Source organism: Trichechus manatus, unplaced genomic scaffold (genome assembly GCF_000243295.1).
Source record: "Trichechus manatus latirostris isolate Lorelei unplaced genomic scaffold, TriManLat1.0 scaffold00122, whole genome shotgun sequence".
In the NCBI taxonomy this organism is placed as follows: Eukaryota; Metazoa; Chordata; class Mammalia; order Sirenia; family Trichechidae; genus Trichechus; species Trichechus manatus.
Window position 1 is genome coordinate 1,490,955 of NW_004444058.1, and position 20,400 is coordinate 1,511,354.

The 20,400-nt window shown below is 55.3% G+C and overlaps 1 protein-coding gene across 1 annotated transcript in view; it reads right to left on the reverse strand.

Moving 5' to 3' along the window:
• PRDM16 (PR/SET domain 16) overlaps positions 1-20,400 on the reverse strand; it is a 448,451-nt gene that overhangs the window by 426,969 nt on the left and 1,082 nt on the right. The gene's annotated exons all lie outside the window — the stretch shown is intronic.

Below are 20,400 nucleotides of genomic sequence, written 5' to 3' on the forward strand. Positions count from 1 at the left end.
TTCGCTTTGGCCTGACAGTTACGGTCACTTAGACTTGGTCTCTTCTCGTTTCTTCTTTTCTCTTCCCTTTCCTTTTCTTTTCCCCTTCTCTGCTGTGTCAGAGGTGAACAATACCATGTTTAGATTGCAGAATTCCATCACTTAATTGCTTCACTACTGGAAATTTCAGGAGGGTCTCATTTTTCGCAGAAATCTCAAGGCGAGAGCAGATTTCTGCAGATCTTTTGCCTAATTAACAGGATACTCCATAGGAAAAAAAAAAAGAAAGAAAGAAAGAAAAGGCAAAACCAACAGATTAAGCCAAGAATCATCCATTAGCTCCAAAAGGAATCTTCTGCAATAGACGGATTTTGTAAAATCTCCATCCAGAAATTCATGGTGGGGGGCAACTATGGCTGAGCCTGGGGTATAGCCCCTGATTGAGAGTCTGGCCAGCCAGCCATGCCCTGGTACCCAGGGCTCAGCAGGCACTGCCACAGACAGGATAACCTGGTGCCCCGGAGACCCCATTCCCAGTCAGCACCATGCTGGCTCCAAGAGATAAGCCCTTGAGTTCCTTCTTCCCCCCCAGCTTCCAACAGTACCAGGATGGGTCCAGATGAAGACGAATCATAATGAGGGGGGTCCGGGAACTGGGAGGGGTGGGGGGTGGGAGGGAACCACAGAGCCACAGAGCAATGTTTCTGGGCTCAGAGACTTGTCCTCTGGAGTTTTCCAGTGCAGGCTCTGAGGATGTAGGGGTGTGGGGGGACATCTCACTGGGTGCAGGCAGTAGCCCTGGAAGTCTCTCTGACCTCTGACCCAGGAAGGTCAGAGCCTCCTGCACCACTCAGTAGGAAGTCCAGTGCAAGAGGGGCCTCAGATACCAACAGCAACTCTGGGCCTGGAGGTCAGAAAACAGTTGATCCCGGGTGGCCAGGCTGCTGCACAGCAGTTGGGAGGCTCTCCCATGGCAGGGACCTTACAGTGTATGAAGACTCGTGCACCTACAGCCCGCCTAGAGCAAGCTTCCCTCTCCCCATGCCCAGACGCCTCTTAGCTCCCTCTACCCTGACATGGGGGACTCTATGTACGTCAGAAAAAGGGCCAGCCACCAGAGGTGTAACTAGGGTATGGCACATATGGCAGGTATTGCACCGGCTCTGGGCGCATGGTGCCACTGAGCAGTTTCTATTAACCCGGTACAGCCAGTGGCGTATCTACGGAAAATGGCGCCTGTGGCAAGTGCTGAAATTGTGCCTCTGTCCAAACATCTGACACTCCTCTTTTAGATAACTTTACCATAATATCAGCTCAAAAATACAAGTGAAGCTCATTTATCTTTTTAACTAGCATATTACAATGCTTGAGGAAGGATATTGGGTCATACAGTGTTACTAGAAACTGCTCAGTGGCGCCACACGCCAGGGCCAGTGCAATACCCTAGATACACCACTGGGCCAGCGAGACAGTCCTCCAGCCGCACAGGCCCCCTGGATGACAGGGTCCGAAACCCCCTGAGTTGGCCTAGAGGAGGTTGCCTGGCCCATGGCCCAGACCAGTGGCTGTGGTTTGATGTGGTTTTACGAAGGATGGCTCCAGAGAAGCCAACCCCCTCATATGCCAGTCACCACATTTCTGCAGCTCCAAGTCTTGGACAGGTGCACCGGGTAGGGCCTGGAGATGCTTGGGGTAGGCAGTCCTCAAGGCTCCTTTGGCTGTGCCTATTCAGGCCCCCCCTACCTGCCTAATGTGGGCTCTCTGCTATGGAAACCCTGCCCTAGACATCCTGCCATGGACGCCCTGCTGTGGACACACTGCCATGAAGGTCTTGTGGTGGGTGCACTGCTGTGGACACCCTGCTGTGGACACCCTGCAGTGGATGCCCTGCCGTGGATACCTGCCATGAATGCCTTGCCATGGACACACTGCCGTGAATGTCTTGTGGTGGGTGCACTGCTGTGGACGCCCTGCCGTGGATGCCCTGCAGTGGACACCCTGCCTCAATGCCTTGCCCTGGGTGCCTGCCTTGACTACCCTGCCGTGGATGCCATTCTGTGGACGCTCTGCTGTGTAGGCCCTGCTGTGGACTCCCTGCCATGGGCACCCTGCTGTGGATGTCCTTCTGTGAATGCGCTGCCATTGATGCCTGCTGTGGACACCCTGCTGTGGATGCCTGCTGTGAACACCCTGCTGTGGATGGCTGCTGTGACCACCCTGCCGTGGATGCCCGCTGTGGGCACCCTGCTGTGGATGCCTGCTGTGGACACCCTCCTGTGGATGCCTGCTGTGGACACCCTGCCATAGATGCACTGCCGTGGATGCCCTGCCGTGCTTGATGGAGGAGAGCGTGCACATGAGTGGGGCATTAACTACTAGAGGGACAGGGAGCCCTTTCTCAGATTTAACCACAGCCCCACGAGGATGGATCTCCTCACTCTGCAGATGAGAATGCTGGGCTGAGAAAGGCAAGGAAGGAGCCGGGTCCCACAGCTTACACCGATGCCCAGATTCCATCTGGGTCCACTTGATCCCACAGCCTGTGCTGCCCACTGCCCAGGCATAAATGCCAGCACTCCCTCCCAACCCCGACTGAGACTGGGATGCACCTGCTCCACGAGGGCACAGCCCCCCTTCTTTGCAAAGTCCTCCTTTTCTGCCTTTAGTCGGCTTCCTCCTTCCCTTCTTCCCAAAGAGGTTTGTAATGACGCTCAGCGACACCACCTCTCAGGTCCTCCCCAAGGTCAGCTAGCAAGATGCAGCCTCAACCTAGCTGCAAAGTGTTCTGACCCAGCACGGTAGAGGCCCCCATGGCTGCAGCTTCAGAAGACCCTCAGCCAGCACCCCCAAAGCCCACCAAGGCTGCTGTGGCCTGAGGGATGCCTGCGTCTCTTCCAGGCTTCAATCCCACCTGTGCAGGGTTTGTGCGAAGCTCACCTGGACACATGTTCTAAATGGTCAAGAGTGGGTCCCAGGAACCAGCCCCCATGGAGCAGTTGGCCGTGTCTACTCTCACAGCCTCAGCTCATCTACTAACAAAGAAGTGTACAACTCAGGGACAATGATGGGGCAGGAACAAAAGGGCTGGGCGGCTAGGGGAAACTATCCCAGCTACTAGAAACAAACCCCAAACCTTCAGAGCTGGTTTGACACCTGTAGCAGGGCAAGTGTGGTATCTGCACCCACCTCGACTCTGCCAGGATCACCTCACCCCGGGACCAGCAGGACTCCCAATTCAGGCTTGCAAATACACACCAAAAAGTTAACAGCCCACATGGATGTTGATAGCAGCTTTATTCACAATTGCCCAAAATTGGAAGCAACCAAGCTATCCCTCCATAGGTGAATGAACAAACAAATGGTGGTACATCATACAAGGGAAGGTTATTCATCAATAAAAAGAAATGTGCTAACATGCCATGCAAAGACATGAAGGAACCTTAAATGCATATTGCTAAGTGAAAGAAGCCAGTCTGAAAAGGCTACATAATGTACAATTTCAAATACGGGACATCTGTAAAAGGCAAGACAATAAACCAAAACCATTGCCATCGAGTCGATTCCAACTCATAGTGACCCTATAGGGCAGAGCAGAACTGCCCCGCATGGTTTCCAAGGCTGTGAGCTTTACCGAAGCTGACTGCCACGTATTTCTCCTGCAGAGCGGCCGGTGCATTCGAACCACCGACCTTTCAGTTAGCAGCCAAGCCCTTAACCATTGCGCCACCAGGGCTCCTTAGGCAAGATGATTCAAGACAGTGAAAAAGTCAGTGGTTGCCAGGGGTTCAGGGTGTTTTTAGGGCAGTGAAATTACTGTGCACAATACTGCAATGGGGGACACAGGACATTAAGCATTTGTCAAAGCCCATTGGACTGTACAACACAGAGTGAGCCCTCATGTAAACTATCACGGTAGTTAAAAACAATGTATCAGTATTGGTTCATCGGTTGTAACAAGCGTACCACACCAACACAAGCTGTTAATAATAGTGGAAAACTGTGTGCAGGGAGGAAGAGGTATATGGGAGCTCATTATATTTTCTGCACAATTCTTCTATAAATCTAAAACTGCTCTAAAATATAAAATCTACAATAAATTTTTTTTTTTTTTTAAGTTTTAAGTTGCCAGTCCAAAGAAGCTCCTTTGCAGCCACAACACCTACCACTCACTAGCCCAGCGCCCATGAGGCCCGCGGACGCCCGCTGTGGCCGGGTCCGGGAAAGGCGCTGATCAGGTCTCTCCGGACATCTTTTCTTCCCGCTTCTTTTTTTTTTTTTTTTAAGTGAGTAGGGGCCCCAGGTATCGGCCCAGCAGATGTGGACTCGACTCAAGTTCTCAAGGGCAAGCGCAACCTGGCCCCCACCTCCCTGGCTCGAATGTCCGGGCCAGTGGCCTCCACTCAGGGACTGCACCTCGAATTTCGGCGACAGGGCAGCGCAGAAAGCCGCCTGTTTTATCAGCAGCCTGCATGAGCTCTATATTGCTGCGGCCCCTCACCCCTGGCATTCCACACCTCCCGGGGGGGGCAGATAATCCCACAAACGGCCTCATGCCAGAGGCCCAGACACTTGGAAAGTGCTTTCTCCCACCGCCGAGTGCTTCTGACTCAGTCCTCACTGTGCTCGCCTGAGTCTCCTTCCTGGGCCCCAGGGTACAGATTGAATGTCCCTTTGAAAGGGCCAGAGGCGGCCCCGTCCCTGCTCCTGTGTCTGTCTGACACTGGATCGGGGTCTCCAGCCTGTCTTGCCGTGCTTTGGGAGGCATGGCCTGCCCCTCCCCAGGGGGTTGTCCCCATGCACCCCGGGGTCTGCCAGGACCACAGTTCCCGACAAGGGACAGAGGGAAGGCCCTCACCTAGCCCAGCAGATGCCAAGATTCTTGCTCCTGCAAGGAGCCCAAGGATTAGAGTTCGGAGTCAGCTCTACCCATCTCCTCAGGCTCCTTCCACAAGCCTACTTGGTGGGGCAGCTGGATGAGCAGCGTCACCCTGAACCAGAAGCTGACTTGCCTGCCACAATGGTCCCCCACCCTGATGTCCACACACAAAGTCACCCAAAGAGGCCAAGACTGATACCAGAGTCCGATTCACATTGTCATGTCTGTATAAGCAAAGTACTTGTCCATGTGTACATGTGTGTTGTGTGTGCACATGCCTGTTGTGTGCAAGTGTATGTGTTTACACGTATGTGTGCATACATGTGGGCACTGTGCACTTGCATGTGTATGAGTGCGTGCACACATGCATACATGTGCCGTGTGCATGTGTGTGTATGTGTGCATGCTTGCACTGTACATGTGAGTGTGTTCACATGAGTGCATTATGTACCTGTGTGTGCATGAGAGCACTGCATACATGTGTGTGTATACGTGTGTGCCATGTACGTGTGCTTGTGCCTGGGTACACCATGTGCACGTGTGTACGTGTGTGTGCATATGTACATGGTTGCACTGTGTACATGTGAGAGTATGAGTACACTGTGTACATGTGTGTGCACATTTGTGTGCAGGTGTGTACAGGAACCGTGGTTGCACTTCAGCCCCACTACCCTATAGCTCCTATAAGCAAATTCAAAGCATGTCCCCTCGATGACGTCAAACACAGTCTCAGAAGCCAGAGTGCCAGCTGGAGAGCTAAAGAGTGAGGAGAAGCAGCCCCCCGTCAGCTTTGGGGCTTGCCACTCAGATAGAGTGCCCTAAAAGTGCCCAGAACAAAACTAAGCCAGAGACCCCAGAAGGCAGGGTCAGGCTCAGAACTCTCGCCTTTGCTCCCTTCAGCAGGGGCGATGTTTGCCCTCCATCCCAGGGATGGTACTGTGTGCAGACACTTGTCAGATGTCCCCTTAGGGGTGGAGGGGTGCTTCTGTGGGCCCTAAGAGGTAGAGAGCCCCCCTCCCTTGCCACTTCTCTAAGGCTGAACCCATCCTCAGCCTGGGCCTCCTTTGGAGCACATCCACAGAGCCCCAACCAGTCAGGGCAGTCGGGGCTCTTAAGCCAAGTGCCCCCCAGCAAAAGCTGACAAAATTCCCCGTGTCTCTTCTCATCACGGAAACTTGGTGAGAAAGCCCAAGCTGTGGCGAAACCCAGAATCCAATAAAGAAACCTGCCTGGGCCACGAGAACATTGCGCCCGAGTCCGCTCAGTGGACACTCTGCCTGGTAGTTCACACGTGCCAAGCACATCACAAGCCAAGATGGCGTCCCCTTAATATCAGCATGTGGCTTGCAAAGAAACCTGTCCCGTACGTTTCTGACTTGCTTGCGCTTATCTTTCGCAATCTTGTTTTGGACAAGCTTTATCATCTGTAGGTCCCATCCCGAGGCCTCCAGGGACTGTTGGGTCTGCATTCAAAAATGCAAATCTGCCTCCCGCCAGGTGCAAGCAAGTCCCGGGTATAGCAGTGAAACCCAAACTAGCTGCTAACAACGACAGCCTCAAGCGCAGGACAGTGATACAGTAAGAATAGCCAGGCTTCATCCTGAACAGCTCACTGAGCGAAATGTTCCAGTGACTCTCCCAGCAAGCCCCTTACCGGACACAGTCTTCACTCCCCAACCCCAAGCTTCTGCGTCTGTCCTTGGTGTCCCATCTGAGGAGGCTGAGAGGAAGACCTGCCCCTGGCATGAAGGAGAGAAAGCAAAGAATCACAGGACCACATGAGGCCCCCCCTTGGCTGGCTGAGGGGGTCTCACCCTGCCCGGCACTGCTGAGTGCCAGCTTCATCACACGCAGGGTCCTACCACCCCAGGCGAGGCCCCCTGTACAGATGGAAGTAAAGTTATCTACTCAAGTTCTGGTGGCTTGGAGGGGATAGAGTCAAAACTCAAGCCAGTTCAGCCTCTGTGTATCTGGTGCTAGACTCCAAGGAGGTAAGGCTCTCAGCCCTGACCCAGCCGCTGCTCTGTCCTGGCCCAGCAGAGATGGGGACGTTGCTCGGGGGACCCAGGAGCCAGACTGTTAGAATCAAGGTGCGATGATCATAGCCACAGGGCATCTCCCAGCCTCAGGCCCTGCTCAGGGTGGAGGGGTGCTTCTGTGGGCCCTAAGAGGTAGAGAGCCCCCCTCCCTTGCCACTTCTCTAAGGCGGAACCCATCCTCAGCCTGGGCCTCCTTTGGAGCACAGCCACAGAGCCCCAACCAGTCGGGGCAGTCACCCCCGGTCCCCACATGCCAACAAGCCCTCCTGTCCAAAGGAAAGTCCATCTCTGGTCTGGGTCACTGTCCCACTGGCCCCAGTCATGCTGGCCTGGAGGTGCTGTCTCTCCATCAACAGGGGCTCCTGTCTGTTCCAAAGATCACAGGATGCAGAAAACCTCCCCTTGGACTGAGCACCCTCCAAGACCACTCATGGCCCCAGAGTCATGGGCGCTGAGCCCAGAGCCTGCAGAAACCCCCATGCCTTCACCCGTCGGTAACCTGCAGGGGGGCCCACTGAGTGCTCAGGTTTCAGTCCCAGCCAGCTCAGAGGATGGAGTGACACGTCCCTTCTTGAATCTGGGCTGAGAACAGCACACTCCGAGGCCAAGGCCAGGGTGGTCCCCCAACGAGATGCCAGGGACACAGCAAGTATGAGATACACAGCAGCTCCTGGGGTGACAGTCATGGGGGTGCTCATTGCCATGATCTGGGGTCCCCGGCTTCCTCGCCTCCAAGCCTGCCTGCTGGCCCTAAGGCCCTAATGACCTCAGACATGGAGGTAGAGTTTGGGCTAGTTTGGCTTTAATGAGCTCTGTGCCAGGGCCTGGTAGGCACAAAGCCATGTGATGTTGGCACTGCAGAGGCCAGCCTGGCCCTAGCTCCCTCCAGGTGACCCCACCTGTGTCCTCCACTCCTGTGGCTAGCCTGCACCCGTCTCCAGCTACAGACACCCCACAATGTGAAGAAGTCACCCTGCCAGGGTTTCCAAGGAGGCCCAGCCTGGCCCGGGATGTCCGGATGTCCTACCAAGGCCACCAGGGCTCCCTCAAATTGTCCCCAGTCACTTCCCCTTCTGATAGAGGGCCCCTGCCCTGCACACCTTCACCAGCCGGGCCAAGTGGCTTGGAGCCGACTGTCCCATGTCCTGATGCATAAGGACATGGGGTTCTCCAGCAGAGACCACAGGATGGCACGCTTGTGTGTGCCCCTTGTCCCTTTTCCTCCCACTGCCTACTGTGCCTGGTAGGCTGAGAAGGGGATCTCTCTAGGAGCAGACAGAACCCAGGTGCTGGTCTTGGGCTTCTTCCACTCTGAGGCCTCCAGCCTCCTCTCGCTTCCCTTTGAACGAGGGTCGTCTGTCGGAATCAAGTGGCAACTTAAAACCCCTGGTAAAGGGAGAACTTGGTACGAGCAAAGAATAATCCCTTATCGAGGCTGCCAGCAGAGAGGAACCCGGGTAGGGTGGCTGAGAGGGGCCTCGAACCCGAGCCCGCCGCCGTAATTAGCAGATGAGATTCAATCGCAAACAGCAGCTTTTAGCAGCTTTATCTAACCTTCGGAAGGTAAGATTAACACCTCGATGGAGGGAAAGTTAAGACTCAGGGGCCCCCGCGCTTTTCAGTCTGGATTCCCAGCCGTGAAACGCGAGAGCCCCTCGTGGCCCGCACTATCGGCCCCCAGAATTTCGGAGCTCTCTCTCACTTTCCACTTTTTTGTTTAGATCTTTTGTGCATAAGGACACTCAGCCTAACGGCGGCCACCAAAACTCTCTCTGCCCCCCTACGCGTGCTCCCAGCACACACTCTCGTGCACACACATACACTCCTGAGCTCGGATACGAATTCCAAGGATTGTGGAGTCCAGGATGCCCCATCTCACAAGAGCTGGTTGTCAGAGGTGTGGAGCCTCCACAGGCTTTGTGGAAATAAGAAAAATCAACTTCCATCCCCATCTATGTGTCGCTGCTCAAACTTCCTTTGCCAAAGAAGCTGTCGAACAATTTCCTCTGAGCAGAAGTCTAGGATATGTCCTTCTGTCTAAAGAGAGAATTGGCCTTGCATAATTTTACCTGTCCTTGGGCTGCAAGGCGTAGGACATGTGAGGAACAGGCCTAACATAGATTGTCAGCAGAGCTGACGAAGGGAACTTTGGAAGGGTTGAGGACACCACCCTATGTATCTTGTCGCTGTTAGCTGCCATCATGTAGGTCCGTGACTCATGATGATCCCATGCACAATGGACAAAACACTACCTGGTCCTGAGCCATCCCCACGATCAGTTGTAGATCAGAATGTTGTGCTCCATAGGGTTTTCACTGGCTGATTTTCAAAAGCAGGTCTCTAGGCTTTTCTTCCCAGTCCATCTTAAGTCTAGAAGCTCCGATCAGACCTGTTCAGCATCACAGCAACATGCAAGCCTCCACTGACAGATGGGTGGTGGCTGGGTGTGAGGTGCACTGGCTGGGAATTGAACCCGGGTCTCCCACACAGGAGGTGAGAATTCTACCCCTGAACCACCACTGCCCTCTTGCATACCTTATAGGCCTTAATTTCTAAAGTCATGTCAAATCACTTCCAGGTAAAAACTGATCCATCTCTGGAAGCTCTTCTTCTTGCTAATGTGATAAATAAATAATTATCCACATTGCCAGGTTATTTCATTAAAGAAAAAGATGGCTAGATGGACCAGGAGAGAGAAAGGGATCAAAAAGATGGAGTCTGGTTGTAAGTCCCTATGTTTTACGACACCATTTGTACTCTGTCAGTCACTAGCTGTATGCGCAGCCCAGGCTGGGAACTGAATACCCTATTCAGAGAGGTACTCGCTTGGCGTGTTATTGCAATTTAATATTTTCACACACAGACACATCATTATCTTGGAACCTGACACTGTAGGGATAATTCTGTAATTTTTCAAGAGGGTCTAATTTTTCTAAATGCAAGCACCAGGGCCCCGGGATTATCTAAACAACTCCTTCCCTCTTTGTTTCTTCTTTGGGGTTAGAGACATGCAGGAAAGTGCTCACCGATTGCTGTCTAGCACCTTTGAATTTCTCCACATCTTCTCCCTGAACGACCAGCTGCAGACTGCCTGGGGGCCAGGCCAGGCACTGGCTACTGACGGCCACCGCTTCACACACCACGGGGGGCTAAGGGGTACACAAGAGGTGTGGCAAAGGTGGATGGCTATTTTACAAGTACCAGTGGCACTGTGCAATGTTCCTGATAAAACTAAAAAGAAGGGCTTGGAGTAGCCTTGTTCTAACACGAGGTCTCTGCCTGCACACAGGTACATGCATATGTGTGCACACACACACATGCACACGTGTGCACACACTCCACGGGGATGATGTCAACAAAGGTGTGGAGATAAGCCTTGTTCAAACACTAGGTCTCTGCTTGCACGCCAAAAAAAAAAAAAAAAAAAACCCCACTGCCATCGAGTCAATTCCAACTCATAGCAACCCTATAGAATGGAATAGAACTGTCCCATAGGATTTCTAAGGAGCAGCTGGTGGATTTGAACTGGCTACCTTTCGGTTAGCAGCTGAATGCTTAACCACTGCACCACCAGGGCTCCTGCTTGCACACAGGTGTATGCATATGTGTGCACACACACACATGCACAAGCATCCACACATTCCATACAGACAATCTCAACAAGGGCGTGGAGGTAAGCCTTGTTCAAACACCAGGTCTGTGCTGCACACAGGTGTACACATACGTGCACACACACACATGCATACATGCGTGCACACTCCGTGGGGACAGTCTCAGCATGTTGATCAGACGAAGAGGCTATGTGAGGGGCCCTTTCTCCCTGAAGCAGCACTAGCTCTGGCCGACAAAACACTCTCCGGTTTTCAAGTAGTTTAAGAATGCATTTGCTTTTCCAGAAATAAGAGCCTGGGAGTTATTTGCAAGGAAGTCCACAGATTTCCCAGGGAGGCAGCTCCTCAGGGACAAGCTCGTGACGGCAGACAGGGAGGTGGCCCAACTCAGGTAGACACGCTCTGTGCTGGTTGCTACAGCCGAAAGCAGCAGTGTTTTAACTGAGCCAAGAGGTGTTCTCCAAATGATAGCTGCTGCCTTCCAAAAAGGACCCCAGGAGCCTTCTGACACCCCAGAAAAACTGCCCAGAGCGCCCCTACAATTTCACCCTGAGGGAGCAGAGAAGGTACAGGGCAGCCGACAGCCCCTCCTGAATCTAAGGTCCAGAAATGTCCACTCAGCACAGAGATGTTCATTTTCAATACGATAAAGACCTAATCATATCGCTTTCCCAGGGACAGAAGGAGAAAACGCCCCACGTGGCAATAACATTAACTTCAGGGAGATGGTTTTAACCCAGGACCTTTACGCGGGAGCATTGTCTGAGGGCAAGCAAGTACCAGGAATGACCGAGGCCCCTGGCCTGGCTTCTCCAGGGAAGGAGGTGATGGGGCAGAAAAGGAGGATTAATGCCCTGGTTCTCCGAGAGTTACGCCGACTTCCGATTGGCCCGGGGCCCACGGTGGCTTTCCTGTGGCCACCGTTTAGGTTCCTCCGGTGAACATAATTTTCGGCCTTTGTTTAAGTGTTTTATGGACTGATGTACCAGGCCTCTCAGAAGAGGCTGTTACAGCCCATTGGGCAGATACAAATGCAGGCGCATTCTGAAATGCATGCTCCTCTCCCTGGGAGACCCCGCCAGGAGCAGTGGACGGAGTCTATTATGTAAATCCATATTTCGGTGTAATATCGACTGCCAGCCTCTGAATATAGACACGGGATTAAAAGTGTCACAGGAAAGAGTTCCGATTAGATTCAGAGCCCATTCATCACGCATCCAACCTGGTCATTCTGTCCCCCGTTGCAATATTGGGAGTGCTGCGTCTCTCACCAGGCCAGAGAAAGGCTCCACAGATTTCCTTCAAATGACTGAATTAGAGAAAGAGAGAGAGAGAGAGGAACACAGAGATACAGATAGAGACAGAAAGACAAAGACTGAGAGAAAAAGAGACAGAGAGAGGAACGCAGAGAGAGGCAGAGATAGATACAGAGAGATAAAAAGAAAAAGAGATAGAGACAGAGAGACAGAGACACAGAGATAGGGGAGAGACAGAGAGACAGAGGGGGGCAAGCTCACAGACGCAGACATGCACGTGAGACTTCTCTCCAGCATCCCTCCCTCTTTCCCTCTGCCTTTGGTCTGTTTAAGTTGAAATAGAGCGGCTAGCCGGGGGGTCCGCGTCCCCTCCACCACCACAAGCCAAGAGCTGCAGGAGAGAGCTGGTGGCCTGAGCATGTGCTGGGCTGGGGCAGTCTCTCATCTGGATCTGAGTCTGGCCTTCTCCCCATGATCTGAACCATGAACACAGAGACCCAGGCCCTGGCCCCAGGCAAGGACCTGCTCACTGGTGAGGATGCAGAGAGGCTGGTGGGCAGCTGTTCAACCCGTGCTCACACTCCACGCGAGAGACAGAATAGCCAGGGACAGCCTGCACTACCCCGACATAGCGACCCTGTCTCCTTGAGTGGGCCACCCACGCCCACGTCCCCGGGCCAGCATATGTCAACGGGCCCCACGGAGAACATGCTTTGGGGGCCGAGATGGGCATGGAGGCAGTCAGAGACCACAGGAGATCCTGGCCGCTCAGGAATCGAGAGGCCTCTGATAGGAGCAGAGTTGGCAGATGCCAACAGCTATTTAAGCTCTGAAGAGGGACATGTCCAGTGTGGCCGTGGGCAGCGGAGGAGGCAGAAGGGAGGCACTGGCCTGTGAACTCAGGGAGCTGCTGGGTGCCGGTCAGAGAAGCCCGAGCAGATCTGGGCATCTGCGCGTTCCGGTTTGAGAATAAAATGGCGAGCTAATGACCGTGTGTGTGCTTTATTTCATGACTGGGCTATGTGGCCAGAATGAAAATCCATGCATCTCCAGAGCTGAGGGCAGACTGGCGTGTCGTTCAGCTTTACGACACAGTGGGGGCCTGACCTACAGCAAGACCGCAACGCTGGTGGTTTATACCTGGGCCTGACCTGTGTGCACCTGCAGGCCGGCACAAGGTCCCTCTCCATGGCCCCCTGGGAAGCCCCCAGGAAGATTGGGAGACTGAGGACCAATGAAGCAGTCTTCCAAACAGACCAAAGATATAAAATGTGGCCCTGATGGCCTGATTGGAGGGGAACACTCTGACCCACCCCAGCCTGGCTCCAAGACCCCCACCTACCAGGCAAAAGTACCCCACCAAATGCCATGCCGGACTCTTCCAGAACCTTCTGTGTAATCATCCCTCCCGAGATAGGGCTCAAGGCTGGGGGTGGAAAGAGTGTGTGATCGTGACATGTGAATGCACATCCAGGAACCACTGTCACATTTCCACCTTGTGAAAACTCACTTTCATTCTCTAAGACCGTGACCTGAAATTGATTACGGCTCCACAAAGGTGGAAGGCCACGGGGTAACAAGAGGCACTGTGCCCAGAACGGTGCCCACGCTCACCTCCCAAGCCTGGCCCTCGGTGGAGTCTGATTGCACCAAGCCCCACCTCAACATGAGACCCCGCGGTCTGCCGACCTGGACCCAGTGTTTACCGCTCAGCATTCGGCTTTGTTATTCTTTCTAAAGTAGGAAACTAGACAAGGCCACTCACTTCTCAACTTGACAGCACACGGCATCGAAAGTAAACCACAAGCCCAGTGACCCCACCCTGGGCGGAGAGGTCACTCCAACAGAGACCGGTCCACAGAGCCTGGCATCTGGGGGACCTAGCCCAGGCACAACCCACTCTCACCAGCACTTGAGCCGCGCTGCGCCGAGCCCCCAACACCCTTGAGAGAAGCAGCAGGGGGCTTCAGACCCCAAGACAGTGGCACAGTGGGTGTTCCCTGTGTCCCCCCCCAGTGTCCCCCCCAACCAGACATTTAAACTCATTATAGTATATAAATTCTGTGTTCAAAGAAGAAAATCAAATGCACCTAATTCCACCCAGGTAAGTCGGCCAAGAGGAGAGGGGATATCCTTTAATGTGGTCAGAAATGCCCCGATACATTTCTGGGAATTACCTAAGAAACTCCCTGGGAGACCTGGGAAAACCTCTCCTCCCGCCATCCTCTGCATAGCGGCCCTGCCCCGGCCTCAAACTAGGCAGAGGGAGGTCATTTCTTCCTGTTAGTGCCCCTGACCTGCTTGGGGCTGGGGCGCGGAAACAGAGGGCCAAACTGGTACGTCTCTACCCATTACACCCAGACGTGTCCCTGAGCCCCTCCACGGTGGCCAGGGCAGGGCCAGCAGGCCTTCAGTAGGGCTTCATCTGTCACAGGCCAGGACTCCTCAGAGCACATCTCAACACCAGGAAAAACAAACAATCAGCCAGCTGTTCTTTCGCCCACCGCCCCCTCCCCGTGGAACCATCTAGTGATGTTTAAGTGCAGGTCAACTCAAACGCATCCTCACTCCAGTTCAGAGCAGGTTCAGAGCCAGCAAGGACGTGTACGGAAAAGGGGGATCCCAACACACCCGCGCCTGACCCAGCTGCAGACCGAGAAAGCAGGCGGCTCTTCGAAACAGACTGCACCAGAAGCAACACACAGCTTTTTAATTTTCTGACCGAATTTATTCTGAGGAATCCTCACACTGAGGTTAGAAAGCTGTGTCTACGTCGAGTTCTCTCTCCCTCCCAAGCCGGGTCTCAGCAGCGGGCAGCAATGGAAACCGAGGCTACTCAATCTTTACCCAAGTTGCAGGGTGGGCACTCCACCCATGAGACGATTTTGCTCCCACACCTGCAAAGCCCTATTGTGTTTAGTGGTTCTTCCTCCCACCTGACAAGGGAAGGAAGATGGAGGGAGGGAAGCTGGGTGCAGTGGGGTCCCCTTTGACCTGGGTGTGTTTCAAATGCAGTCTGTCGTTACACCGAACATTCCATGCCAAGAGTGTGGCTCAGACCAGGACGAAAACAAGAGCCTACACCAGCCAGGTTGGCTTAAAGGCAGACCCCACTGTCCCCACCATACAGAACTCATGTGTTCGGGGCTGGAATGAGCACATGGATCCGGATATAAAATGAACATGGGAGAACGCAGAACCTTATTTAAAGGAGATAAAATATTCACTAGGACTGAGCCCTGTTTTAAAATGATTATAAATTATTTTAACAGTGCATTTGCAAAGGGTTATAAAAACAGCCATAATATATTTTTTTCCTGAGATTCTAGAATTACTAGTGTGACAGCTAATGCAATAATGATTTGTTTCAAATGCCAGTGTTTAAGCTGTATAAAGCGGATTTTATACATTTTTCCAGTAGGCCGCATTGTAGTTAATGAAATTAAACACACCAATCGCATTTGTCCCCAGGGGACGAGGAACTGAACACACCACTGGTTTATTTTTTTATTAAAATAAATTGCAGCCGGCAAGATGGACTAATTGCATACAGAATTGAAAAAGAAACATTCCATTGATATAATTAAGCCAATTTTCAGGGACAGAAATAGTTATGGTGGATATAAAATAAGCAAAGCCCCCACCCGATTCCCACTGCCCTCCTTTTTTGCACAGAATGTTAACTATTAAACAAATATGTATCTCGGAGCGGCCGGCCTCCTATCTGGGAGCACCAGGCATTGTTCCTCAGAGTCTCAAGAGAGGCCGGCCAGACAGGCCAGCCCAGGCACCTCCAGACGGGGGAGGACACGACGGCTGAAACCTCGGAGAGGCTGGGAGCAGTCAGAGCAGGAAGAGGCCACCCCTCAGTCACCCTGGGGCCCACAGCGCTAGCAGCACTCGCCAGCCCAGAATGGCCACCGTGGCTTTGGCCACAGCCAGTGAGGTGCCCAGACCTGCAGATTCCACTGAATCCTCCACCACAGTGCCAGCTCCTTCCACCCTAGCAGCAATAGCAGCTTCCCCTCTACCTGACTGCCGTTGGAGGGTTTTGGTCATTTCCCTCCCAATTTGAGTAGAGCAGGCAGGTCCTACACCTCCCAGGCCAGGCTGCACCTAATACATTTCCCACAGGCGAAAGGGCAGAAGTGGGGGCTACAGATGAGGACGATCCCAGGCCAGCGCTTTCCCTTTGCTCTCTTGCCCTGTGCCCTTGGGAGAGGACACCCACGGGCAGGGGCAGGGGAGCAACAGGCCAGGACTCCAGCCGGGCCTGGATCAGAGGGAGCCAAGCTGAGTCAGACCTGGGATCACAAAGACTCATATCTGGAGGAGGCTCAGGCAAAGTTAGCCAATTGCCTTCACAAGCTGTAATCGCGTTGATGTCTTAGTTGCTTTTCAAAAACAGACCTGTTATAAGTTGAGAAAAATGCTTACACTCTGACACATTTAAAAAAAAAAAAATCCTGTGGAATTAACTGCAGCCTGCAGTGCCTGGAGGTGTGTGTGGGGGCTAGGTAACAACCCTTGAAGGTCTTGATTTAACTGACATTTGGTTTCACCATTAACTTGCTGTGTGGCCCCGCAAAAGTTACTTGGCCTCTCTGTGCCTGTGGTTTCTTACCTCCAAATGATGTCAGCTACTCTCCACACACCATCCTTCCCAGGGTCGGTGAAGGGGGTAGTGAGGTCATGTCTGCTCAGACCTCCTAGCATGGGCAGGTGGACCGAGAGCGCCTGTAGAGAACTCTGATCAGCTCCCAGGAGACTGTGGGGCATCTGGGACAAGGCAGCGCTGGGCCTCCCCGAGGGCAGGGGGAGGGGGTTGAAAGCATGGGCTCCAAGCACCACCTCAGCGAAGCTGGATCCGTGGACACCGCCCCTGGAAAGCCCGACCCCCACCCTCCACCTGGACCCTGCATCGTCCCTCTTTCCCCACTGCTCCAAATTAGCCCCATGCCCAGAAGTGCTTCCGCATCTCTCAGGCCCAGGTCAGCGAAGCGATTGCGAACGGGGCATGGGCGGGTATCAGGGGCGCCTGCGGAGATTGCGCCGGGTCCAGGTTCTGGGGATTTGAAGCGCTGAGCTTGCGCTTCCACTCTGAGGAAGCCAGGAGGCGGGGATCTTTGGGTTCCGGCCGACCGTGGAGGAGCAAGACGCTGCTAGGGGCTGGCCTGGGGTCAAGGGCGCCTGGGCATAGACGCTGCAACAACCAGTTGCGCCATGTAGACGCGGCTGCCGCTCGCGCGGCGCTGTGGTCGACGGTGACTTGGAGCGCTTGGAGCCGCCGCGACCACTGCCCCAGGCCGCCGTCCCCAGGCCCGCGGCCCCGCCCCGGGCGCGCCATCTCGGCCCCTCGGGCGCCGAGTCTGCGCTTCTTAGAGCACCGCGGCCGCCCGCTGCCCGCGGCGAGGCCCAGCCCGGCTCTGGGAGCCTCGCAAACTTTCTCCACGCACCGAGAAGGCGTCCAGCTGTCCCTGGTGCTCCTGTGCCTGCTCTGCGCAGGGCAGCCCCCAAAACTCGTTACACAGGCTTGATTCAAACCCCGATAAATTGTAGTTAACACTATTTGAAAATTTTAACGAAATTATTCAAAAGATTTTTAATCCTGGATAATTTTTGTTGAAACTCTAATTATACATCACCTTAATTACCAGCCCTAGCCCCCCAAGGATCCCTAATTGCCTCCTAATTGAATAAAACGGGGCTAATCGCCCCACACAACCCAGCCAGAAGCCGCGGTGGCTGCCGCCGCCATGCCTCCCCCAGGGGCCCAGTGTGGGGAGCCCTGGATGCCTGGCCCCGCACTGGCTCCAACAGAAACGGGGCACAGACCCCTAGCCCAAGCACCACCAGCCAAGGGGGGGCCCAGGGGGTCCAGCCGCAGCGCCCTCCCCCCGCACCTGCTCAACGCTGCAGCCAACCAAACTAGCGGGCTGCCGGGACGGGTTGGGGACCCGAAGTCTCACCCAGGCCTGTCCCTGGGGAGCCCGCTGGAAAATCACTCCTGGAACCGGCCTCGGCGCCGCCTGCGTCCTCGTACATGCCCTCAGAGGCCCCCCCGCATGCCCGCCGGGCCCACAGCGGAGGCAGGGCCTCTGGACCGAAGGAGAGCCACGCCAGGCACCTGGCCCTGGCCGCCAACACTGCACCCGCCCCTCTGCTGGGGCTCCGTGTTTTCGCCCGAAGCGGGGAGAGACTCCTGCCTCCCGCCAGACCTTTCCTGGCACTGTTGCCCTACCCAGCGGCCAGAGTGAAACCAGCCCTCCAGCTTCTGGGAAGGGATCGGCGGAGGGGGACAGCCGGACCCGGTGGGAGAAGCGCAGGGCCCAGCAGAGCCAGACCCTGGCTGGTTTTGCAGCGAGCTCTGGCTCCCGCGCAGCTCACCCCTCCACCCTCCCCGCCCCCCAGCCACCTTCCACACACATATCATCCTGAACACACACAAGACAAATGCATAAAGTGCCTCATTAGTGGGAGTAGCAGCCCCCCAGGGGCTAGATGGTAGTGGAAAGGTGGGTGTCCCAGGCCCAGGATATGTGGTATTGGGACTGTAGGATCTGTCACCTCCACGGGGTGTCACTTCGATGGGATCCTTGGCTGGAGACAGATCTTACAGGGCACATTCTCACCAGCTGTGGTGTGACTCGAGTGAAAGTGACTGCGGTCACTCTTCTTTCCGACTGCACCCTGAATCTGCCCACCTGGCTCACAACAGTGGCAGAAATACAGGCTTTTGTTAGGCATTTAGTTTTTAAATGTGGGGCCCAGATGGCCCCACTGCCCCATGGGCCAGCACTACCCCAGTCAGAGTAAGGGGGACCCTGGCCCTGAACTGTCCTCTCTCTGCCCCCAACCCCCAGGTACAAGTTAGAGGACGCAGTCTCCCACCAGCTAAACCACAGCCCCCTGGGAGCCTGGCTGCCTCCGCCCTTGAAAAGCCTGACCCAGAGCCCCAGCACAGGCCCCAGAAGTGCCTCTGACTTGGCCACAAGGCAGGAGCAACCACCTGAACTGGAGCCTGGAGTCGGGGTCCCCAGGGAATACAAACGAAATTACAGCCCCCGATCCACCCTCATGGGTGGCTCCCCAAGCCTTGGGTCAAGGGGTCACACCCACCAGCCTGGCTGCCCTTCTGTGCCCCAAAGGTCATCGTGCCCTGCACATCACTGCAGACACAGCCCAGGCCCCACGTGCACGGACAGCGTGGAGCCTGGCTCACTCAGAATATACAGCACGGTGGGGCTCCCTTCCCAGCCCCTTGACCGTGGCCTGGATGGCAGCGGGGAGTCAGGAAGGCTTCTTAGGCTGCTGCAGTTGCTGGCCTTGCGTCTGATTCAGGTAGTGGAATCAGCTCCCCAGCTACCTTCACTTCTGCTTAAAATATTGTCCAATGAAATGAAATTCTTCAGGGATCCTGTGTGTGAGTAGGGCAGACAGCCACGGTCCTGTGCCTGCTTCAGCCACCTTCTTGGGGAGGGCTGGGGGAACAGTTGTCCTGGTTGCTGTCACTGTCAGGAATTCTCCGAGCTCGTCCAAGTGTGGGCTAAGTGGGTCTGGGCCTGATAGACTCGCTTGCTCCTCCACAGTGGCTTTTTCTCAGTAAGAACGCCCTAAAGGCAAACCTGCGCGCTGCTCGCTACAGTTGAGTCTGCTGCTCCAGCCTCGGGCCAGGCCGCAGCACGTCCATAGGCACTGGTTCCTGGTCCAGAACAGAGCCAGCCCTGGGCGACCTTCCTCACCTGGTGGGGAGGAGCAGGCAGGGTGCAGAGGATCCGACCGACGTCCTGCTGGGCGTGGGAGGCTCGGAAGTTTCCGGGGCAGAGCCAGCGAAGGGAGCCTGTCTTTCGCTTGCAGCGAAGGCCCTGCGATAGCTCGGCCGCATTCCACTCTTTTCCAACTTCGGGCCCTTCCTCGGCGAGGGCATGACCCGGGCAAGGCCGGCAGGGCGGCCAGCAGCCCGGGGACGAGACTCTGAGAAGGCCCCCGGCACGCACACCGACACCAACACGCAAACGAACACGCACACTCCCGGTGCCCGCAGGCAGGCACGCACCGCGCCCACAGCCCCTCCACTCCGGCCGAGAAATGCCGGGCCTTCGCCTCGTTCGCACCAAGAGGGGCCGGAGGTCACGGAACGCCTGGGAGGCCGAGGCCAGGGCACCTGAGAGAGGTGCCCAGCTGGAAGGGGGCAGCGCGGCGAGGGGCCCCGAACGGCCGCAGGCACAGCCCAGGGAGCCCGGCAGAAGCTGGGAGCTGCTTTTCCCCGGCGGGCCGGCGCGTGGCCTACAGCGGGCAGCAGGGACCGCCGTCCGGGCAGACCGAGAGGGATCCCCAGCAGGAGCGCAGAGCTTCTTCGAAAAACTGACGCGAGCCCCGCGTCCACGCGGGCTCCAGCTAGGGGTTCGGCTTCGGGTGCCGCGAGGCTAGGCCAGGCAGGACCAAGGAGGCGCGGTCGAAACGGCCCGGTGGTCGGCGGGAATCCTGAAGGGAGCAGACCAGGCACCCCTTTTGCGGGTGGGCAGGCGGCCCGCGGCGGAGGGGCTGCCCGAGCAGGCAGCGCCGAGCCCGCTCCGCACGGCACTCCCCGCTTCGCTGCAGCCGGGCAGCAGCCTGGACTGCGGGAGCCGCTCTCGCCC